This window comes from Emys orbicularis, chromosome 6 (assembly GCF_028017835.1).
Source record: "Emys orbicularis isolate rEmyOrb1 chromosome 6, rEmyOrb1.hap1, whole genome shotgun sequence".
Lineage (NCBI taxonomy): Eukaryota > Metazoa > Chordata > Testudines > Emydidae > Emys > Emys orbicularis.
The window spans coordinates 68,256,191-68,280,607 of NC_088688.1; the positions used below are offsets into that span (position 1 = coordinate 68,256,191).

The window sequence follows — 24,417 nt, forward strand, 5'->3', positions numbered from 1 at the left end:
AATCTCAATGTCCTATATGAATGTTGTTCAGTATACATCAAACTACTTAAATGTTCAGCATTATTTTAATATCTAAATTGCTTACCTACACTCTTAAAATCATATGCCCCCTCTGTTCACTGGCTCTCTCTTCACCCACTCCAAATTCCTGCTTGCTTTGTGCAAGTTAACTTTTCCTGTTTGTCTTGGGCAAGTAGACTTTCTCAAGCCTAGGTTGTAGGATTTCCTTAAACTGATGTCACAATTACTTTTTGGGATAGAGTGAAATTCAGATTATATTCTCTCCCGTGCCTTTCTGGCTTCAATGTATTGTATTGTGAGGGCAAGCCAGTTTAGGCTGTTTATCGTCTTGATTTATAAGCAATACTTCATTGGATAATCCAGAACAAGTGTGATTTATTTATAGACCATGACAAAGAAGCAAAGCATGTATATGCAATTTCATACAAGATAAACCTATATTAAAGGAATGTTAAGTTTTCACTGTGAAGCACTCTTCAGAAAACGAAAGCTGTCTGTAGCTTTGACTTCTTGAGTATTATGTTTTTTACTTTATAGCCACATACTTTGTTTTATAACCATAGGACAATCTGTTTCAGTCAGATTGTTTGACAGGGAATGAGGCAAGCCTGTATAGTGAATTGGTCTGTGGCCTCACTTAATGCAGTTGTATGCTCAGTGAAGCTGGTAGCTATAACAGCCTCTCTTCAATCATTGCAAAAACCATATGGTGTATATAATGAATGTAATAGGTCTCTTGGAATAGGATGAATGGTGTTATGGATCACCCCAAAGAAGCTTAATGTTCTGTTTTTGCCTCATCTTCAGACTTAGTTTCTCTGTGCCTGAGCTTTATATAAGTGAAATGGGGATAATGCAAATTCCCACTCTCACCAGGATGTCAGAAAAATTCAGGTGAGGCACCATAGAGAAATCTCTAATGAAAGAGTTAAAACAAACCCCCCCCAAACTCTATTTGATGCAATGTTTGAATGGTAAATGATGTATATGGTGGTTCACAGTGCATGAAGGAAAAATACTGAACGGCAGTCTCGTTCACTGAGCATTATCAAACTTCTGTACTGATGAGGCACGGGTCCTCTAGAAAAAATATGATATGATCACCTAAGACTATCGTGATTGTACATAAGGAGATATAGGTAAGGTTGCACTGTCAACCTTAAGTTTCTAACATCATAACATTTGAATGGCTTGTTGTAAAATCTCAACTTTTAAAATGTTTTGTAATTTCCTATATTTTTAAAATGGAAAAATGATGAAACACAGTGTGTCCACCATGTTCAATTATAGTTGCTAGACAGTGGGAGAAAGCTTTATATGATCCAGTAAAAGTGTAATTAGTGAGGTTGTAACTCACTCCTGAGAATGAACCTATTATTTCATCTGAAAGGTAAAAAACAAATAGGTAAATTAAGCAGTAATAAGTCACTGGGACCAAATGATAGTCACCCAAGCGTTCTGAAGGAACTCATATATGAAGTTGCAGTACTACTAACTGGTATGTAACCCATCACTTACATCAGCCTCTGTACCAGATGACTGAAGGATAGCTAATGTAATGCTGACTTTTTAAAAAGGCTCCAGAGGCAATTCTGGCTTATATGAATGGTGTGGAGAAAGTGAATAAGGAAGTGTTGCTTACCCCTTCACATAACACAAGAACCAGGGGTCACCCACTGTCGGAAGACAGGATAGGGGGCTAGATAGTCTGACCTAATCTGGCCATTCTGACGTTTTTAAGTTAAAACTAATTATAAAAATGACATTTTTCTATGCTTCAGCATACATATCAATGCTTGTACCATTGCTAACCTAGACATTCAAACAGTTATTTAAACTACGTATTCTACAGGATGCTTCTTACCTCACTTTGACTCTGTAGTTGCTGTATGCTGTGCAGGTCTCCAATTCCTTTTTCAGTGCTCCTCTGGCACACTGAAGGCAGAATCCAACCTTTCTAATTTCTAACTGCCTTCTAATAGTTGAACCTGTCACTAGCCAGCTTATGCAAATAAAGGTGCATCAGACTTATTTTTCAGTGTATGCCAGGAAGTCTTCATAGTTGCCATGGGTATGTCTTAAAGTTATGGTGATCAGCTTTACATTATACAGAAGGTCATCATAGATGGCCATAATATTCCTTTCTGGCCTTGAAAATTTTAATCTAACCACTAAAAAAATTATTTTTTTGTGGGTTAATTGTATTTTTTGTGATCACAAAACTGGGGGGACTGCTGTACTGGCCTGATCCATGTAGAATTGTACCTCAGTTTCTTCATGTGCCATCCTTACTAATCCTTTCTGGGGTGAAAAGAAGTGCCAAATGGTATGGTTATTTTCTTTGTGGAGGGGCAGGAGAATATATCATGATGTATAGCAGAAGGATTCTACCTTGCATTGTTTAATATACCAAAAAGCTATGTAAAAAGAACATTAAGGTTGGCCTTAATTTGGTCCCCTGTGCTTATGAATTATGATAGTATGTGATCCTGCAATTAAATACTATTTTTTCCCCTAGGACCCCTGCTTCAGTCTGTGCATAGGTTGGAAATTTAATATTTTGTTCTCATTGTTAAAAAGTGGTATATGACTTTTTTCCCCTGCACACTGTTCAAACCCTTGTCTGGATACAGAACTGTTAATTTTCTTATGGGCTTTTCCATGATTCTCATTGCTGTACTATCTGATTGCTTGAAAACATTTATTTATTTTAACAGCACACCTGTGAAGAGAGGGTAGTATCCACATTTTACTGATGGGGAACTGAGGCAAGGATACATTAAGGTAAAAATGTGCACCATTTTTGGATTCCCATTTTGAGATGCCCAAGACTAGAATTCTCAGAATACTTAGCATTATGTAGCACTTCATATGTGAGTGTTCAGCACATCTGCAAATCAGACTCCAGAGGGAACACACAGCTAGTGACAACCTGTGAAAAGTTTGGTGTAAATGACTTACCCAGCATCACATAGGAATTCTATGGCAGAGGTGTAGAATCCACTTCTCCAGGGCAACATTCAACTGTCTCGTTCGCTACACATCTTGTAACTTCTGAAACAAATGAGCAGGGCCCTACCAAATTCACGGCCATGAAAAATACATCACAGACCGTGAAATTTTGTCTTTTGTGTACTGTTACCCTATACTATACAGATTTCACGGGGATGACCAACATTTCTCAAATTGGTGGTCCTGACCCAAAAGGGAGTTGCAGGGGGTCGCAGGTTATTTTAGGGGAGTTGTGGTATTGTCACCCTTTCTCTCTGGCTGGGCGGCCAGAGAAGGTGACTTTTGGCCGGGTGGCCAGCTCTGAAGGCAGCGCCCTGCCAGCAGCAGTGCAGAAGCAATGGTGGCAATACCATACCATGCCACTCTTACTCCTGCGCTGCTGCCTTCAGAGGTGGGCGGCTGGAGAGTGGCAGCTGCTTACTTAGGGCCCAGCTCTGCAGGCAGCAGTGCATAAATAAAGGTGGCAATATCATAACATACCATCCTTACTTCTGTTCTGCTGCTGGCGGTGGCTCTGCCTTCAGAGCTGGGCTCTTGGCCAGCAGCTGCTGCTCTCCAGCTGCCCAGCTCTGAAGGCAGCGCTGCCGCCAGCAGCAGCGCAGAACTAAGGGTAGTAGTACTGCAATACCCCCTACAATTTGTGGTGCCCCCCCCAACTCCTTTTTGGGTTAAGACCGTTACAATTACAACACTGTGAAATTTCAGGTTTAAATAGCTGAAATCATGAAATTTACAATTTTTAAAATCCTATGACCTTGAAATTGACCAAAATGAACTGAATTTAGTAGGTCCCTAATTATAGAGTCAGAAATGACTATAATCAAATGAAAAGGACAGTTATTTTAAAAAAAATATATTCTCAACTTTGACAATGAAAGCAAATATAAATAAAAAGTAAATTGGATTTAATAATGCTAAACTTCTTTAAGTAATTTTTTCATTAACGAGAGACTGTCAGTATTTTAAGATTGAATAAAAATGTTTCCATTAGAGCAACCTCTACATAAAGTCTCTCTTGTCCTGCGTCTTGTGGAGGGTGAAATATTAGAGCCTGATTAGGAACACTGACCATGGCACATGGGAAGGGTCTTTCCTCAAGATGGATGTGAAGCCACAAAAAGGAAAGTAACAAAGTATCATTGGTGTCCAGCCTATGTAACCCATCCAAGCAAATGCAAATCTAAAGACCCCAGGAAATACCTCTCCTTTGAAGAAAAGCAGGAATTCTTACTCTGTTCTTCACTTGATTTAGAAAAGGATTCCAAGATAAGGACAAACAATTAAACAACAGATCATCAATATTTAACTTAATTCAGGAGATTAAGGATTCCATATTAATTTTTGTAAGGGTGATGCTAAGATGGGTTCACTGGTTAAAGATGTTGTTAGTGGAATTCTTCCTCAGAAGTTGCAATGAACAAGAAAGTAGATAAGTCCCTGAACAGGGACTTTACAGCAACAGGACCTTCAGTGCAAGCCATCCTGTTGGCCATATGCTTTGCTAGAGCTAGGGGAGGATGCAGGCTCCCAATTCTGTGTGTGCACTCTGCCATTGCCTATTCCTACATATACTGCCCAGAGGGCACCAACCACTTGCAGCAGCACCCTTTGCCTCAGCACTGCAATTGTAATTACAAGCTGGTGTGAAGGGGAGGATGCTGGAGAGAGAACTTACCCTGCAGCAGTGGCTCCTGTCCCACGAAGCTGAGCCCTACTCCGTGTATTGTGACCTGGCACATAGGATCACAGTGCCACTCAGGTTACGAAGTTTTGAAGTTTATTAGTAAATTGTAGCTTATTAGTAAATTGAATTAAATCCAAGGCAAATGGAATAACATCATATCTAGTATACAGGGTAGGCAACACCTAAGGTAGGTAGGTTAAACCTTTATAGTTCCAGTTTTAGTAAATTGGAGATGATAGTTCAAGCATTCTGTGTCTGTCTTTCTATCTATTATGGGCTCTGCCTTTCCCCCCAACATCCCTTTGCCTGAGGTTCTAACTGTCAGTGAGACTGTATTCCAATCCTCTCATCTAAGGGTCTGTCATTTATACTCTCAGTTCCTTTGAAGTTTAGGTATGAACGCTAGTACCTAGTAACTGCTAATCTGGCATAGATGATACAATTGACTTTGAAGCCAATATATACCTTCCCCACTTTATGTTCCAATTTTATTTACTAATAAAGATGATTCAGGTTTCATGAGCAAAGTGTTTTTCATCTCCTTTTACTGAAGATACATATGTCAAAGTAATTCCAGGAATTTTTAAAATGCCACTTGATTATAATGACATCTAGATGGTAGTGTAGACCTATTTTCATAATGAAGAATAAATAGGGAGGGGATGGGATGTGTCAGAGAGGGTCCACGCCTGTGGAATTGCTGCCCTCTGCACAGGGATGTGGGGGAAGGGGAGGGGTCAGAGAGGGTCCAGTCTGGTAGCTCCAGGGTATTTCTACCTGGTATTTCACTGTAATTTCGCATTAGTTGATGAACACTTAAAGCAGCTATGAAATCTTTACTATGTAGTCAGGTAGAGACATAATAAACGGTAATCATAATCCAGTCTCTTTACACTGGACTTACTCCTGCTGTGCTGCTACAATTGTATACATATGCTACTGTACAAGAGACTGATTCTGCAAAACTCTTGTACAGCGCTTGTATGCAGTTCAGTGTAAGAAGGTTTAATTATGATTATTATAACAGAAATCCCAGAAAAGCTGCAGCCAGTACCTTTCCCACATGAACCCCTACACCCACCTGCTCCCAGGAACTTCAGTTCTTGAGGGAGCCCCCCTTATCATCTGCTCCTATGAGTCCCTGCCATGCCTCCCTGATCCCCCTGCTCCTTACTTCTCCCTGTTGTCTGGAGGCTTCCTTGGGGGAAAGGATTTTATGGTCTTCCTCTCTGTCCCACATCTAGCCTTGCTTGCCCCTTCCCCTGGGGTCCCCAGGAGAACGTTGGCATTGGAGCCCAGAATGGGCAGGAGCACAAGGACAAGGCACCCCTGACTCAGTGGCAGTGTTACAGGCTCCCACTCCACTCAGTAGCTCTGTTCCGTGCCAGACAAGGAGAACCAGCCTGCATTGCTCCTCCTTGCTGGCTCCTGGATTTCTTTAGTCCATGACATTGAGAGGAGCTGCCATGAGTTTGGCAGGCAGAGTGGGACCTTGGTGCCAGCTGTGCTCTCAGCCATGTGAGTTGTGCACATCTGGGCCTGATTTCTGTGGGTGCAATTGCACCCGGAGACCCTGCAACAGCTACCAGTGGCTAGAGCATCCATGAACTAGCGTGATGTCCTGAAGACCATTGACCCCACAAACAATGAGTTTCATGGCTTCATCTTTCATAGAGGGTGCTTTTGTGATGTGATATGTGCCTTACTGTTCAAGGCATGCCTGACAGTTCTGTGGCTCTATGTCACTGGTGGCTGTGCTCTGGAATTCAGACACACACTTTGAGCAGATCTTTTGTTCCTCCAACTTCACAGGAATACAACTGTGTTGGTGAAGGTAGTAGTGTACAAGTCCAACAAATCTAAAAATGCAGTTTAACACTTCCTTATAGGGCAGGCAAAAGAGAGTTCAAACCCTCAATTGACATCATAGCTGTGGTTTTGTTCTAGCTAAAACAGTTGTGTACCCAGAGAGGTGCAACTTTATAAGTGCAATAAATACTGGAACCAAAACTATGGAAGAAAACAGTTACCAGGTACTTGTGCAGGTTCTCTTCTCAAAATCTCACTCTGATAATCCACTTTGGTTTATGAGACCACATCTTCCACTTCCTTCTCCAGTGTCAAGTATTCTGTTCCATTTTCTTCCATTGAATAAAAGAAAAGAAGTAGAGGCTATGCAGTTTTAGATCTGAAGCAATTCAAATGTTTTCACAAAAATGATAAACTTCAGGATGGAGACATCCTCAATTCTTGCTGTAATGTGCTCTGGAGATCTTGTAATTTCAGTAGATTAGGCTGAGTTTTATGTACATAGCCCATAAAGACCATTAATAACTGAAGCTTGCCTATTTGAAACATCGCTGTCTTCCTCTCCTCACTCCTGCCCCATGGGTATTGATGGTGGTAGTGTAGGACACCTATATTAGTAATTGGAAAAATGCCTATATTATTTTTTATATATATTATGTATGAATCTGTTTCTCTGTTCAGTTGTTTATTGCTGCCTGTTTGAATACGTAAAGTCAGAGGAGGCTATAAAGGGTTTTTACAGAACTGAGGAGGAAAAGGAAACCAATGACCCATTTAAAGTCAGCCTCAGGTACTCTGTTCCAGAGGAGATAAGGTAGCTGATAGCTGGGCCATCAGTTTGTGTGGGGAGGGAGATATTCTGGCTCCATCCAGATTAGGAGGCTTTACTCTTTCCAAGCCTAAACCTGGGATCAAAGGAGATCTAAAATCTAAACCTAGAAAAGGAGGGGTTTTTGGGTGAGCTGGGAGAGGTGGCCTTGGGTGTGTCAGTGAAATAACTGGCAAGCTCGGAAGACTCGGCTTGTCTTTGCTACTGGGGAGATCGACACTGCTGCAATCGATGCAGCGGGTGTCAATTTAGCGGGTCTAGTGAAGGTAAGTCGACCGGAGAGCATCTCCCGTCGACGCAATGCAGTGTAGACAGCAGGGTAAGTCGACCTAAGCTACGTTGACTCCAGCTACATGAATAGCATAGCCAGAGTAGGGTAACTTAGGTTGACTTACCCCGGTAGTGAAGACAAGCTCTCAGTCAGAGACAAAGTGATAAGGTTGCAAGCAGTTCAGGCTCTTTCTCTTAAGTCAGAAATGAGGAATAAAACAGACCCACCAGTGCTATAAATAGAGAGGTTTAAGCTCAGGAAGGAAATAAGTGTGTAGGACTCTGGTTTTGTTTTGTTTCTTATATTTTGGCCTGGAGAAAAGGGGCTTGCAGGTCCAAATGCTGTTGAGGTAGCCAGGGTTGATACTCGGGGGGCTGAACTCAGGTCCTGCTCTGAGAGTGGATGAATTGCAGAATTCTGCCCAAGGAGAGCTAAAGGTCCGAGGCCTGACACCTGGTTGACGTCCCTTCCTGGGCTCTCGCCGAGTGCAACTGTGCAACCTATATTTACTCCTTCATTCATATCTGGTAACCGTGACAACCTATATTTACTCCTTCATTCTTATCTAAGCATTATTATTCTAGGAAGCTGAGAAGTAATATAAAAAGTGCTCAAAAATATGTGAGTGCATGGTGTTATTTTGAACTTGTATAGAGTTCACTATGCCCATCATGTAACTCTCACTTTGAAGTAGAAATAATATCTCATAGACAGGAACTTTGCTGATAGTTGAATGGTGTGACAAAATTCAAACAAGGATTGACCAGCTATTCAAAAATAGGATTGTCATGATTATACTCTTTTCAACTTCTCCTGGGTTTCATGCATTGTAATACCATCTTTGGCACGTGCATACCAAAAGTGTACAGCAATTGATGTTATGCACCCGAACTTGCACCTTCTTGAACCTTGCTTGTGGAGTGCAGGTTCCCAGTACAATCATCTCTATCTTCTAGTGATCCAGGAGCCCAAACTAATGGTGGGGAATACCCGATGCTATCTGGAAAAAAGGATGAACACAATGGACAATGTTGGGACGGAGAATACATATGGAATATCTTGTTGGTCACCATGTCCCTATCAGAAAAGAATGCTTTCTTCATAGGGAGGTGTTGCTAATCTTCTGGGCTTGCTGTTAGCAGATCTCTTTACAAACTGGCAAAACACCAAACCATACCTATATTTTTTCTGGGAGTAGGATCCGTTATTTCACTCCTAAAGAGACCAAACTTTCTGTCTTAGGATCAAGTATTACAACCTAATGTCAGTTCTCTAAATCTAATTGCTTGGCGGTTGGGAGGAAAATTCTAGCCCAGGTTGTGTGCTTGGAGGAAGTGATTCAAATGCTTTTCTCTTCAAAAAGGGACTCTGCATCCCAACTGTTTGCCAGATACTGGAACAGACTCTACCCCCGATCTTAGACAAAACAAAGAGACAACCCCCTCTTCCCCCCCCAAAAAACAACACCCCCCCCCCCAAAGCTTCTGGAAAAAGCTTCTGGTAATATTCTTATTTTCAGTCTATCGAAACCTGTTTCTTAGTCACAATGATATCTGCTAGATGATTTTCAGAACTTATGGCTTTACTGCGGAAGAGCCTCACTGTGTGCTTCATGATGATAAGATGGTCTTTAAAACAGTATCAGAGTTTATTCCAAAAATAGACGCTTCCGTTGACAAGTCTCAAGAATGAATTTTTTGTTGTGTGTCCTGCATAAAAGAGCACTTGAAACATGACAAATCTAGAAGACCACTTCTTTGTTTCCTTTCATTTGAAAAGGAAAGAGTGAAAATTATGGAAAACGTGTGTCAGAGTGGATGAGATGTATCTTAGAGGATTGTGAAGCATTAGGTAAAATGGTGTCTTGAGGGTAATGAGGCTTTTTTCACAACATTGCTATTTCCTGAACAGAGAGGACATCTGCTTCAGTGAAAGATATTTGCAAGGGATCTCTCTTGTCATCACTCCCCTCACTCACTACAGATAAACTGAACCTTCAGACATCTTGAGATGCCTAATTGGGGTGAGGGTGCCACTGTCAGTAGTAAAATAAAGATTCAGAATTATTTTTAATTTGGCTACTGAGTCTCATTTTCTTTCTGTTTGTTGCTGCTTGCTTGTTTCCCATTAGTGAAGATATTAAGGAGAAGAATGAAAAATTTATTTTTTCTATTTTTTTCCATCAGTATTATCACTAATACATTCCTTCCAGTTCAGAACCTTCATTATGCTAAATCCCCCTTGAAATAAGCCCAATCCTGTTAAAAGATTATTGATTTTTCTCATATCTCATGTCTGGGAGATATTTAAGGGGTTTAATGAGGATTAGCTCACCTATTTGTGAACTCATCCCTTCCTAGTACCTTAACGTAGTTTTGACAAGATTCATGGGTCACCCATTTGAACCGTTGATCGCTCTTCTATTTCATTGTCTGCTAAGATGGCTTTCTTGGTAGCAATAACATTGGAGAAGAGAGCAGGAGAGCTACAAGCTCTTATGGTGACCATGACAAATTCAGGCTGGAAATTAGATGATAGTTTCTAACCATCAGAGGGATGTTGTTGTGGAACAGCCTCCTGTCAAGGCTGAATCCCCGCTCTGTCACTCCGAGTGCATAAGTGGGGGCCCCCAAGGATTTTAAAAATTACTACATGCCACTCCAGACTTGTATTACACTCCCAAGGATACAGCTTTTCTCTGACCTTGGCTTGGTAAACGCTGCCACCACCCAGATGCAACAAAAAAAAACACCTTTGAACCCAGGAAGGAGCACTTGGGAATTCGTCCCTGTGGAGTACCCTCAAGCCCTTTCACCCTCCCTCCAGGGAAAACCTGAGAGAGAAAACAAAGGAAATTAGCTGTGGCTCTCAGCTAATCAAACAACATGTGCACAAACCTCTTAGGATACCAAAAATCCAATCCTGGTCTTAAAAAAGAGGCTCCAGATAAGTAGGTTCGAGGTATGAATTGATAGTCTATAATCATACCTGGCTTAAAGCTGGTTACAGCATTACTGCTCCGTGTCCCTGCAGCCCAGAGAACAACAGACAAAAGGAAAGTTTCTTTCCCGATTTTAAAAAGTTCTACCTTCCCACTCCTTTTGTTTTACCTGTGGGCTTGTTAACTCTTTACGGGTAAAGCAAGCAGAGAACAGACCAAGAGGGATTTTACAGCTAACTGGCTGGCTGGGTGTCCATCAAAGGGATCTACTCCTCCAGCCTCCCCCCCTTCATGTATCACACCTCCCAATAGGAGTTGTGGGGGCAAGCAACTTAGTTTTAAGAGACAGGTGGACCAATTTGAGTGTGATTGGATGATAGGGGGCTCACTTCCAGTTTATGTCCCTAAAACTCGTGCTTCAGGGTTTCAGCCAGCCACTGGCAGCATCAGGAAGGAATCCCCTCCTCCCATCCCCGCATTCTGGGTGGGGTTTTTTTGTGTTTTCTCTGAAGCATCAGGGATGGCCACAGCTGGAGATAGGATAGTGGGTGGGGTATGTCAGCCTTCGAGGTGGTGCCAAGCATTCTTTCTCTCAGGTGCTTGGCTGGCTGGTTCTTGCTCATGCTCAGGGTCTAACTCATTGCTGTATGTGGGGTTGGGAAGGAATTTCCCCCTAGACTTTGGTTTTTTTTTGCCTGCCTTTGGAGCATATGTATTCTGGTCATTTGCCAGGATTATCTGGGTATATGTCACTTAATCATTTCCCTGCCATTATGCGGGCCTCGAGCACTGATGCACCTCGGTCCCTCCTATTCTCTGCCTGTGGCAGACAATAGTCTAGTTTCCTATGGGCTGTAATGCATTGGTCTAATTTCAGTTGGGTTTAGTTTGTGTGTGATGGTGGTGGCCTGTGATATTTAGGAGGTCAGATTAGATGATCTTGTGGTCCCTTCTGGCTTAAACTCAGACTCCTTATGCAGTCTTACACAAAGAGAGTTTTTTAAGACCTCACACTCCATTTTTAACTAAAATCTGTCTGAAGCAAATGATTTCTCTACCAATTTTTTATATTGTGTATGCAGAAAGAATGAGAGACCAAGCAATTTCTGCACAGATAATTTTGATCTGTATCAGGTCTTGTTACAATCTGACTAATATATCACCTCTTGAGAAAAAATTGCTGATTCCGTCAGAGCTCAAGATATTTCTGTGGCCTTTTTGAATAACATCCAAAACGTGGACATCTGGAGGGCTTTTGCTAGACATTATGCCCTCAGAGTAGCTTCCAGAGCTGATGCTGACTTTGGGGAATCTGTTTTTCATTTCTTGTCCATCCAAATAGACGCTGAATTTCCAGCCACCTAAGGAGTACTGCTTGGAAATCACCTGAAATGGAATGTATATGTGTGCAGTTGCTGGAAGGAGAGAGAACAGGTTACTTACCTGTACAGTAACTATTCTTTGGATGTGTTGTGCGTGTATATATTCCATGAACCACCCTACTTCCCTGCTGTTTCAGAGTCTAATGGCATCAAGATTCCTGTGTGAAGGAACTGAAAGGGGATCAGGGTAGCCCCATCCTTTAACACATCTCAAAGAACAACAGTTACTGTACAGGTAAGTAACTTTTTTTTCTCATCTAATGGTGGTTTGGTGGCTTCTTTTTTGAAATATATTTGTGATGTGGGAGCTGGAAACAAACTCGCCACTATCTTGCATTTGTAAACTCTTGGGGGCACAGACCGTCTCTTACTCTTTGTGTGTGTCTGTGTGTTTGTGTGTGTACCGTGCCTGCCACAGTGGGGTCCCAGTCACAGTTGGGGTTTCTAGCAAGGGCGTCTGCATCCAGTGAAGATGCCCGTTACAGTGGTGGTGACTTTTGTAATGCTCACAACCTTTGCATATATATTCTTTTCCTTATCTGTTGTACAGCTGCTAGTACTCCATTATGACTGTAAAATAAGTATCATTTCTAGAGTGTTTTCTATTTTTGGTCAGTTAGAAATGGGAGTTTCACACTTGTTCCATAATAAAATATATTTAGTTGCTAGAGTGTAACAATGTTACCTGAAAGGATTATTGAATATTGTCTATTTGGATCTCAACTCCTGTCCTATAGCTCTTTGTGTCCTGATGAAAAAAAGAATATGCACAGAACTATAAAATAGTCTGTTCGCCCTCTCTCTAGCACCATGTACAACACTCTCCCCTCCCATTCACACCAGCTGTCTAAACAATGAAGTTCAACCAATTTAACTAGAAGTATAATGTTAAACTGGTACAACTTTGTAAGTGGACATTTTCATATCTGTTTAAATATAACATATCAATTTAGCTTGCATCTACACCTATACATCCAGGTTATGTCCAAGCCTTGTCTCTTCTTCATACATAATATTTGTAAGAGCCAGCCTCACTTCCCACTCCACATCACTTAAGCTATGGTCTAGGACCTTATCTTGTATTTTTAACTCCTTCAACCTTCTCTAACTAGCTATTCTAGGTACTTGCATGGCCTCCATTACCACAGTATCTATGTGCCTCACAAACTTTATTTTTTCCCTGCATCTTGGCAGGGGGTTAGACTAGATAACCCTTGCGGTTTCTTTTAACCCAATGATTCTATGTATTCCTGTCCTCTGGTTTTGCTACCTGCAGCCTTCTTTCCCTTAAGTCCATTAAAAATGCTGCTGCTAAGATGGTCATCTTCTTTGAGTGATACCATGTGTCCATTCCACTTCAGGGGTGTGTGCGTTCAGTGAGAGATTTTTCCCTCAGCAATGCTTGTTGGGGAAGTGTATGCGTATTGTGCTACCTCATGCTGTTGTGCAATGGTAAGAAGAGTAGAGTCGTTCCCCATCCCCTTCAGTTCTTTCTTATTGCCCATTATGGTTCTTGGGGAATTGTTCCTTGCTATTGCAAGTTTTCTCTTATTGTTAGTGTTGTGTATATAGTTGTACTTGATCATAGCTTTAGTAATAGGATAGTTTTTAATGTTAGGTTTCCTTTTTCTGCTGTATTTTTTGTACTCTGTGATTCCTGCAGTTTGGGTACCGGAGTCCGGTGCTGGGACATGCCTCATTTCCCGGGCTTCAAGCTCTGTGATGCCAAGAGTCTGATGCCAGTTAGTGACCTGTACTTCAGGTGCTTGAAGTGCCTAGGTGAAGCTCACATCAGAGAGAGGTGCCAAATCTGCAGGAACTTTAAGCCCAGAACTAAAAGAGACAGGGAGCTCAGATTAAAAGACCTTCTAAGGGAGGCAGCCATGTGTCCACCCTCAGTGTGTACTGAGCATGTCTGTTGTCAGAAGACAACATCAAAAGATGCAGTGTCTAAGAGATCGAGGTCCACAGCAAGCATGTGGAGAAAAAGGGTAGGGTGCACTTAAGGCTAAGTTATGCGCATGCAGGTCCTCAGACAAAGTCATTGAGTCTGATGCTGCCCCATTGAGATCAACCTCTAGGGCAGCCCCATCTAGCTCTGTGGTTCTGTCTTTGTTGCCTCAGCAGCAAAAGGAGTCTGTACCGATGCTGACAACACCTGAAGCATATGCTGCAATACGTGGTCTGCTGAGCGTCTTGGTGCCGACTTCGCTGGCAATATTGGAATCTTCTTGCTTGGTACTCATGAGGATTTTCTGGCCACTGGAGTTTAGCGCCTGGTTCGGTGGGCACCAGCAGTTACTGTGGTGCCTCCATTGTATGGTGCTGTTGATAAGTAAATAGTCAATGATTTCACTGAAGCCATCTTCCCTGGATTCCAGACACCAACAGAAGCTGCACTTCCCTGGTTGGATGATTCTGGTTCATAGTCTGAGTTATAAGTAGGTTCATATATGTCATGGTCACGCCATGTAAGCCACCACTTTGCTCTGAAGGGTTTCCACCCTGATACCCAGTGGAAGCTCCATGTTGGCCAGCTGGTAGACACTCTTGGTCAGGAGGAAATTGGGTTTTGGGGCCATATCAATGGCTATATTGGAACCCTTGGGAGTTTCCTCCTGCCTCTAGATCATCTTTGCCCTCTCCTCATTCTACATTCTGCAGTAGGTGTTGTCAAGACCTGCAAGAAGTTGCTCCTAGTACTGGGCTCAGTGCCAAACAGGAGCGATCTGTTCCTGTAAATTTCCCCCTTGGAAGAATTGGAGGGAGTTCCATCTCAGACAGCCTTGGCTTCTTCCTCATTACCAGATGAGGCTGTTGTGTCAAAGGGTTCTGTACCTCCACTGTATGATTATAGGGCCACCAGGACCTTCTAAAGAGGGTGGCTTTCACCTTAGATATTCAGGTGGAAGGGGTTCAAGAGAGGTCTCACAGATTAGGTGATACCTTGGGATCCGTGGAACCTTCTCAAGTGGCGCTTCCAATAAGTGAAACTATTCTGGAGCCCACTAAAATGCTGGGTCAACCTGTGTTTTCCTGTTGCCTACAGCTAAAAGAAATGAGTGGGTATTATGTTCCTTTGCAGGGGTTTAAACGTTCCATGCCTTCTCCCCTGGGGTCTTTGGTGGTTTCAGCTGTCAATAAGAGAGCGCATCAGCAAGCATCTACCTTAAAATAAAAGGATGAAAGCCTGATCTTTTTGGAAGGAAACTTTATTCAAGTGCTGGAGTACACCCCCGGATTGCTAATCAGCAGGCTCTGCTGCGATGTTATGATTTTTCCCTCTGGGACAATGTTTTAAAGTGTATGGACAAGTTGCCAGAGGAGGGGAGACAAGTTTCAGTCTGTGGTGGCTGAGGGAAAGGTGGTGGCCAGGACCTCACTTTAGGCTACTGTAGCGGGGTGGTCACCTGCTCCGGCCCAGAAAGGGTTAAAGCCAGCCCTGGGAGAGGGCTGAGGCTGGGAAGGAAAGCCTGGGCTGATTGGGGAAGGCAGTAACAGCTGGGGCCATGCCCCAATCAGGTCCAGCTGGTCCCTATAAGAGGCTGCGAGCCAGAAGCCCAAACAGTCTCTCTCTGCCTTCAGAGAGAGAAGGGCCTGGCTTCTGGGAAGCTCAGGGTGCCTAGAGTGAGGCAGGGCTGGGAAAAGACCAGAGGGGCTGGGGAGCTCCAGGCTGGCAACTCCCCAGGCTGCAGGGCCTTGTCCAAGGCCCCAGAGAGGCACTGGGTTCCAGAGAGGGGCAGCAGGTCCAGACCCATCCTTGCCTATGATGAGTGGCTTATACTGCAGTCTGCCCCAGGGAGTGGGGTGGGGGTTAGTGAGGTGGGGGTTCACTGGGGAGGGGAGACCCAGAGAGAGAAAGGGGTTACTGCCAGGGGGCAGCCCCCAGATAAAGGGGCACCGGGTCTGGGAGGGACACGGGGGCCAAGTGGCGAGGCGGATCACCGGCCTGCAGAGGGCGCTCCAAGGCTGGCAGAGCTAATTCCCATGGACGACCAGCAGGAGGCGCCGCAGGGGTGAGTCCACACGCGTACAGCCACATTAGGTGCTGTGGATTATGCTGCCAGAGCTGGACATCAGCCATTACAATGCACAGATGTTTGTGGCTCCAGTCATCAGGTCTTCCCCAAGAGGTCCAAGAAACCATCTAGAACCTTCCTTCTCCTTTTTTTTTTTTTTTTTTTTTTTGCAAACCAACAACAAGCTGCATATCTTTAAAGACCTTAGGGCTATGCTTAAGTCTTTGGGTTTTTATATACCAATATCAAAGAGGAAGCAGTTCTGTCCACAGCAGCCTCATCGGTATGCTTCTTTTAGGCCTCACTACCAAGACCAGCCTAGGAAGAAAGGCAAAAGTTACAGGAGTAACTATTCCTCCACCCTCCACTTATTCTTTCATCTGCTGGCAGTTCATGTGCGCAGCCTTGAAATACAGCAGTCAATTTGAAATGCTTGGTGAGGACAGCCTACCAGTTACCAGTTTGCCAGCTTCTCCTACGGTGGTGTTTTCCCACAGGCCCACTTCCTAAGTGCTTGAACTGGCATCATTTCAAACCAGGGGTCTTAAGCACAGTGGAATTGGGATATATCCTTCAGTTTATTTTCACTCCCTCCTCCTCCCCCTCCTGCCTCTCTTCACTGTCTTTTTTCAGGAACCACTCTCACAATGAACTTCTGCTTTGGGAACTACGATCTCTTCTCTTTTTTGGGAGTCATAGAGGCAGTTCCTCTATTATACGGGGGAAAGGGTTTTATTCTTGCTACTTCCTAATCCCAAGAACAAAGGAGGTTTCAGACCCATACTAGACCTGTGAAAGCTCAACAAATACCTAAAGAAAATAACTTCTTGCATGGTCACTGGCTTCTGTTATCCCTTCCCTGGAACCTTGTGACTGATATGCTGTCCTCTGCTTAAAGGATGCTTATTTTCATGTAGTGATGCACCAAAGCCACAGCAAATGACTCAGATTTATAATCATCTATTTTCACTATCAGTTTGCAGTCCTGCAATTTGGCCTGTCTGCAGCCCCACATGTGTTCACAAAGTGCATGGCAAAGGTGGCAGCATTCCTGAGGAAATCCAGGAATTTGAGTGTTTCTGTACCTAGACGACTGGTGGATAGAAGGCCAATCTAGGGGCCAGGTGCTGTTCAGCATAGCCGTGATCCAGTGCATTTTGGTGCATTAGGATTGCTTATTGTCGAGGAAAAGTCAATCCTATTGCTTTCACAAAGGATAAAGTTTATAGGAGAAATCTTGGAGTCTACAGAAGTAAGGCATTCCTCCCACAGTCCTGGTTCCAGATGATATTGGTCACTTCTTCAGACACGAAGACCCATCCTACCAGAAGAATATGGAATTGTCTCAGACTTCTGGAGCGTTTGGCGTCATGTACTTAAATGTGGTTCTGTGAGCCACGCTGCATCTCAGGAAGCTGCAGGGGTGGCTGAGCTCAGTGTATTCCTGGGTCCATCATCCTCTTCACATGATGCTTCAGGTGCCCATATGAGTTTTAGCCTTTTTGGGTAGGTGGACAGACCCATCCAATGTGTGTGCAGAATTACCATTTGCTGCCTTACAACGTACTCTAACTCTGGTTACAGATGCTTCCACCCTGGGTTAGGGGTTTACCTGGGATCCCTGCATACTCAATGGCTATGCGCTGGCCAGGACTTAACTCTGCATATACATGTAAGAGAATTGAGAGCCATTTGACTAATGTGTCATGCATCCCTTATCCATGTCAAGAGAAGGAATTTACTAGTACTTAGACTATGGCTGCTGTATTGTCCCTATGTGAACAGGCAGGGAGGGGCCAGATCGACCTGGCTATGCCAAAAGGCAATGCTGCTGTGGGACTTTTGTATCACCAGTTCAATACATCTTGAAACCTCCCACCTTCTGGGTATCCAGAACTGTCTGACAGACCGGTTGAGCAGGTCTTTTACCAGCCACAGAAAGTAGTTTCTTTACTCAGATATCTCCAGGTTCATTTTCTAGCTGTGAGAGGTTCCCCACATAGACCAGTTTGCAAAAAAATCAACAGGAAGTGTCATCAGTTTTGTTCACGAGCTGGTCACAATCCAGGATCCATCTTGGATGCTTTCCTATTAACCTGGACAGACAAGCTCACATGTGTGTTCCTCTGGTTCCATTCCTACCCAGAGTATTGTTAAAAATCAAACAGGTTTATGCTCAAGTGATACTCATAGTACCACTGTGGTCTCACTAACGTTTGTTTTCCACTATGCTGAACCTCTCAATCAGGTATCCATTGACGTTGCCCATGAACCCAGATGTGATCTCACGGGACCATGGTTGCCTCCTCCATTCCAGTCTGAAGGCCTTTCACCTCACAGCCTAGATGGTGTATAGTTAGCACATCAGAGGAAGATCTGTTCAAAGGAGCTATAAAATGTTGTCTTAACTAGTAGAAAACCTCATGTTAGGTATATTTACCTGGTGAAGTGGAAGAGACTCTCCATCTAGTCCCAGCAGAAAGGGGTTTTGCTGGTCTGAGCTCTGATACACACATGTTGGACTGTTTGTTATATCTGAAACAGCAGGGCCTTGTCTTTTGTTCCATTTGGGTCCATCTAGCAGCTATTTCATCTTTTCATCCTCCAATTGATCACTTTTCTCCAGTCCCACGTCACCTGTGTTTTTGAAGGGTTTGGACTGGTTATGTCCCGAAGTAGAGGATCGCCCTTGAACCTGGTGTTAACAAAATTAATGGGTTCTGCTTTTCAGCCGCTGGCTACTTGTTTGTTGCTCCATTTCTCATTGAATGTTGCCTTTTGGTGGCAATCACCTGGGCCAGTAATTAAGGGTGAATTAAGAGCTCTAGTGTCTGACCTTGTGTTCACAGCCTTCTACGAGGACAAGTTGTACCTATTCCCTTATTTGAAATTTCTTACCAATGTGGTTTCTCACATCTCCATCTGTCAGGCAATATATTTACCAACTTTCTTCTCTAAGCCTCATGCTCACAGGGATGAAGAGAGACTCCACACATTAGATGTTAGGAAGGCATTAACATTTTACTTGGACAGGACTAAACCATTTAGATCATCCTTGCAGTTGTTCTTGGTAATTGCAGACAAAATGGGCCTTTCCAGTTTCTTCTCAAAGAATCTTATCGTGGATTTCTTCCTGTATACATTTGTGCTATGACATGCCTAATGTAATTACACTGAATAGGATGCTAGCATGGTCAATCAGATTGCAAGCAGCCTCTGCAGCCTTTCTTGCCAAGGAGACTTGGGAGCTGGGTGCATAAGAAGCTTAGGCTTCTTTGAAAATCCTAGTTTAGATTTATCTTTGTTTAGGTATAATTGTGATATTATGCAACACTTAAATATGTAATGTATATTTGACACACGACATTTGAATGTCTGTTCCATGCAGTTTGTAAACACACTAAAAATTATACAAATCCATATACATATTTTTTGTCAATTATTGTGATGTGTGTATGCTAAATAAGTGATCTGTCTTTAGTAGAGTGGCAAATTCAAAGACCCTATGTAAGAATGCAAGGCTCTTCTGCTGAAAGCTAAAACTCTGTTCAGGGTAATTACTGGAGATTCATGTTGGTGAATTGGCCCAATTAGGTCCCATCAGGAAATGAAGGAAGTGGAAAGCTCTCCTTAGGGCACTAGGAGAGAGGAGGTTATGGAGGGAAACCCCAATCTTGAGAAGGAAATCTAGTCTTAAGTGTTTGTGTTACAGTGTATGAGTTATTGTAAAGCCAAAGCAGCATGGAAGTGGGGAGGAGAGAACCTGTGAATATTGTTGAGGATGGGGTAAGGAGTTGCTCTTTGCACACTTTTATTGTACTAAATTTTGTTTTATTTCAAATGTTTTTGCAGTCAATTGTCTGATTTCCAGTTAACAGAATGAAATACCACCAAAAAATAAAAATAAGCCTTTCTACTTCCAGTAAATTCAGACAGTCTAACTATTGTAACCATTCTGTGCCATATATATTTAAACAAAACTGTTTTCTTCACTTGGAGTTCTGTATAGAAACTGGTGGCAGAATATGGCTCCTGGTCATTAGAATAATCTTTGCTCCTTCTGTTTCCTCCAAGCCTTTTATCAGTTGAAGACATGAAACAATCTGAAAATGCAAAGGATCTGGTTGAAGTTTAAATTATTGTAAAGGACTAAAGAGTTCAGTAAAATAGATGAAAAAATAAATGTCTGTTTTTACACAGAGTTCCTTGGGAATGTAAAGAACATTTATAAAAAAAAAAAAAAGAGAAGAGGTGGAGAAAAGGAACAGTCAGAAGATTTGAACACTGGAGCAGAGGATTAAGGATACCTCTGTAGAACATCAACACTTAAAAAGGTATGTGAACTTTTACCTTCTGCTAGTAAGCCTGAGCTGAAAGTCAGCTGATCACTTTACCATTAGTCATCGTAAAATTTGTCATCTCATAATTTTCCTTACCATTCCAATTTACGGTACAATGTAGTACTTTTCTAAAAAGAAATATATGGGATTCTTTTTTGTCCATCTCCCAAATGGAAGGAATTTCTTGTTTTATTTTGTTTTCAGAATGTTTATATTACAATGGCTCCTAGAGGGCTAGGGTGACCAGGTGTCCGGTTTTTGACCGGAACACCCGGTCGAAAAGGGACCCTGGCGGCTCCAGTCAGCACCGCTGACTGGGCCATTAGAAGTCCGGTTGTGGTGCTGCGGCACTATGGCAGGCTAGTCCCTACCTGTCCTGGCTGGCACCGCGCTGCGCCCTGGAAGCGGCCAGCAGGTCCGTCTCCTAGGCGTGGGGGCCGGGGCGTGGGGCTCTGCGCTCTGTCCCTGACCCGAGCACCTGCTCTGTACTCCTGGCCAATGGGAGCTGGGTGGGGCGGTGCCTGTGGGCGAGAGCAGCATGTGGAGCCTCCTGGCCTCACCGCCTAGAAACTGGACCTGCTGGTTGCTTCCGGGGCACGCGGAGGCAGGACAGGCAGGGAGCCTGCCTTAGCCTCACTGTGCTGCTGACCGGAACTGCCCGGATGCCCCAACCCTGAGCCCCCCCCAACCTGGAGCCCCCTCTTATACCCCAAACCCCTCATCCCTGGTCCCACCCCAGAGCCTGCATTTCCAGCCCAGCGCCTGTACACCCTCCTGCACCCCAACCCCCTGCCTCAACCTGTAGCCCCCTCCCGCACTCCTAATCCCTCAACCCCACTCCCTCAGCCTGGACCTCCTCCTGCACTCCAGCCTGGACCTCGTCCTGCATTCCTGGCCCCATTCCAGAGCCAGCATTCCCAGCTCAAAGCCCTTACCCCCTCCCACACTCCAACCCCCTGACTCAATCTGCAGCTCCTTCCCCCACTCTGAATCCCTCGTCCCCACCCCCCAGCTGGAGCCCCCTCCTGCACCCTGAACCCCTCATTTCTGGCCCCACCATGGAGCCAGCATTCCCAGTTAGAGCCCTCACCTCCTTCCACACTCCAACCCCCTACCCTAGCCTAGTGAAAGTGAGTGAGGGTGGGGGACAGTGAGCCACTCAGGGAGGGGGAATGTAGTGAGTGGGGGGCAGGGTCTCAGGGAACGAGCAAGGCCTCGGCAGGGGCGGGGCTAGGGTGTTTGGTTTTGTGATAGGTACTGCACAAATATATAATGTGACATGGTCCCTGCCCAGAGGAGCTTACTCTTTTAAGATGACAAGTGACAGAGGAAAGCGAAGGAAGAAAGGTTAGACAAATGTTTGTTGTTTACAATAGGATTTTTTTTCTATATAATACAGATAATATTTTGAATGTGTGGTTATTGTGGAAAAGCAGAGTCAAAGGAGTGTGTCTTACATTCCAGCAGTTTCATGATCATTCTAAAGTGTTGTGAGAGTGAAGTTCATAGTTGTGGGCCAGATAGTGAGAAAAGTCTGTCTCCCCCACTTACTAGTTTTCCGTTTTTGATCATCAGTTTCATTGTTTCAGTGGAAAAATGAGGAGTCCGGTGGCACCTTAAAGACTAACAGATTTAGCTGGGCATAAGCTTTCGTGGGTAAAAAACCCACTTCGCAGATGCCTGGAGTGAAAATTACAGATACAGACATAAATATATATTGGCACATGAAGAGAAGGGAGTTACCTTACAAGTGGAGAACCAATGTTGAAAGCCAATTCAGTCAGGGTGGATGTGGTCCACTCTCAATAATTGATGAGGAGGTGTCAATACCAAGAGAGGGAAAATTGATTTTGTTGTGAGCCAACCACTCCCAGTCCCTATTCAAGTCCAAATCGATGGTGTTAAGTTTGCAAATGAATTGTAGTTCTGCAATTTCGCTTTGAAGTCTGTTTTTGAAGTTTTTTTTGTTGAAGAATGGCTACTTTTAAATCTGTTATTGAGTGTTCCAGGGAGATTGAAGTATTGTCCTACTGGCTTTTGTATGTTACCATTCCTGATGTCTGATTTGTGTTCATTTATCCTTTTACGTAAAGACTGTCCAGTCTGGCCAATGTACATGGCAGAGGGGCATTGCTGGCAAAAGATGGCATATATCACATTAGTAGATGTGCAGGTGAATGAGCCTCTGATGGTGTCGCTGGGTCCTCTGATGGTGTCTCTAGAGTAGATATGGGGACAGAGAAGGCAATGGGATTTGTTACAGGGATTGGTTCCTGGGTTAGTGTTTCTGTGGTGTGGTGTGTAGTTGCTGGTGAGTATTTGCTTCACAAAGCTCAGCCACCAGGTGTGCCGTGGCCTCATCAGGGATACTGTTCCTGACAGCCTGTAGTCCATCCTTGTGTGGAATATTGGTGTAAAGAGCTTCTACATCCATGGTGGCCAGGATGACGTTTTCAGGAAGATCACCAATGCATTGTAGTTTCCTCAGGAAGTCAGTGGTGTCTCAAAGATAGCTAGGAGTGCTGGTAGCGTAGGGTCTGAGGAGAGAGTCCAAATACCAGATAATCCTGCTGTAAGAGTGCCAATGCCTGAGATGAGATGGGGCGTCCAGGATTTCCAGGTTTATGGATCTTGGGCAGTAGATCGAATACCCCTGGTCGGGGTTCTAGGGGTGTGTCTGTGTAGATTTGTTCCTGTGCTGTAGCAGGGAGTTTCTTGAGCAGATGGTGTAGTTTCTTTTGGTACTCCTCAGTGGGATCGGAGGATAGTGGCCTGTAGAATGTGGTGGAAAGTTGTTTGGTAGCCTCCTGTTCATAATCCGACCTGTTCATGATAACTACAGCACCTTCTTTTGTAAAGTCCAGCCACGTGGAAGTTTGTGTGGAAGGTTTGTTTTATATGAGAGTCTCCAGTTTTGAGAGCTCATGATTGATCTTCTCCTGTTTGCTGTACAGGATGCTGATCAGGTGGTTCCTCAGTTTCTTTGAGAGTGTGTGGCATAATCTCTCACCATGGTCAGTGTAGTATGTCGATTGTAATGGATTTTACACCTTCAGTCCATTTGTTATGATGTCCATCTGTTTGCACTTGGAGAGGAAGATGTCTGTCTGTATCTGTGAGTTTTTTCATAAAGTTGATGGATTTTCACATCATACGGCTAAATAATTTTAGTGAAACATAGCTGTTATAGACTATCAATTCCAGAAGGTGAGATTTTGCCTCAAGTAAATTGCATAGCTCCTGTGGAGGGTTGTGAGGATCAGTATCAAAGCCTTGAACTTGAAGTTTAATGTGCTATCATTTGTATGTGTTGTTGCTGTAAACACCGGGATGTTGTCATGTACATCTCAATGAACAGCTACAATCATAAAGCTAACAGCATGCATAAGGAATGGATTGGAGAATAATTAATACAGATACTATTATATAAATCAATGATGTGGCCTCATCTTGAATATTTTATGTAATATTGACCATCCTATCTCAAAAATACTATTTCGGAACTGGAGTGGGTTTAGAAAAGAGCTATGAGCATGATCAAGGGCATGGAAAAACTCTTATATGAAGAGAGCTTGAAAAGATCAGGATTGTGTATCTTAGAAAGGAGATGAATAAGAAGGGACTTGATAAAAGTATATAAACAATGAATGGTATAGAGAAGGTAGACTGGGCTTTTCTGTTCTCTTTCCCTCTCCCACCCCCAATCTAAGAACAAGGGGACTGTAACTGGGTCAGCCATCCTGGTTGGGTATGTCCATGGTCTTTAAACCAGTCCAGCCCTGGTATGGGGCCGCATTCCCAGGGCTTCCTCCCTGGAAACACTATCTTTCTGTGGCCCTCCCCAGGCTCAATCCCTGCAGCCAGAGAGGAGCTCCCTCAATGCTCCCCACCAGCAGGCTGTCTTTGGCTCAGTCCTAGCAGCCAGCCATGAGCCTCTCACTCCCGCGGTCCCTGCCAGCAATCTGAACTGTTCATGGCCCTGCTGCTCTTCCAGGCAGCCAGGCCTGCAGTCATTTCTTCTCCAGCTCCAAGCAGCAACTAACTGCTGCTCTGTTCTGCAGTTTCTTTTTATAGGCCACTCCTGGCCCCTGATTGGCCGTTCCAGTAGG

General features: G+C 43.8%; 1 protein-coding gene across 1 annotated transcript in view; it reads left to right on the plus strand.

The window, feature by feature from the left end:
• The first annotated feature begins 854 nt into the window (after positions 1-854).
• The window catches only part of FER (FER tyrosine kinase), a 409,588-nt gene continuing 386,025 nt past the window's right edge, over positions 855-24,417 (plus strand). The window contains exons 1-3 of the mRNA XM_065406919.1: positions 855-915; positions 2,739-2,805; positions 20,169-20,302. The gene's annotated coding sequence lies outside the window, so the exon portion shown is untranslated. The remainder of the gene's footprint in view (positions 916-2,738; positions 2,806-20,168; positions 20,303-24,417) is intronic.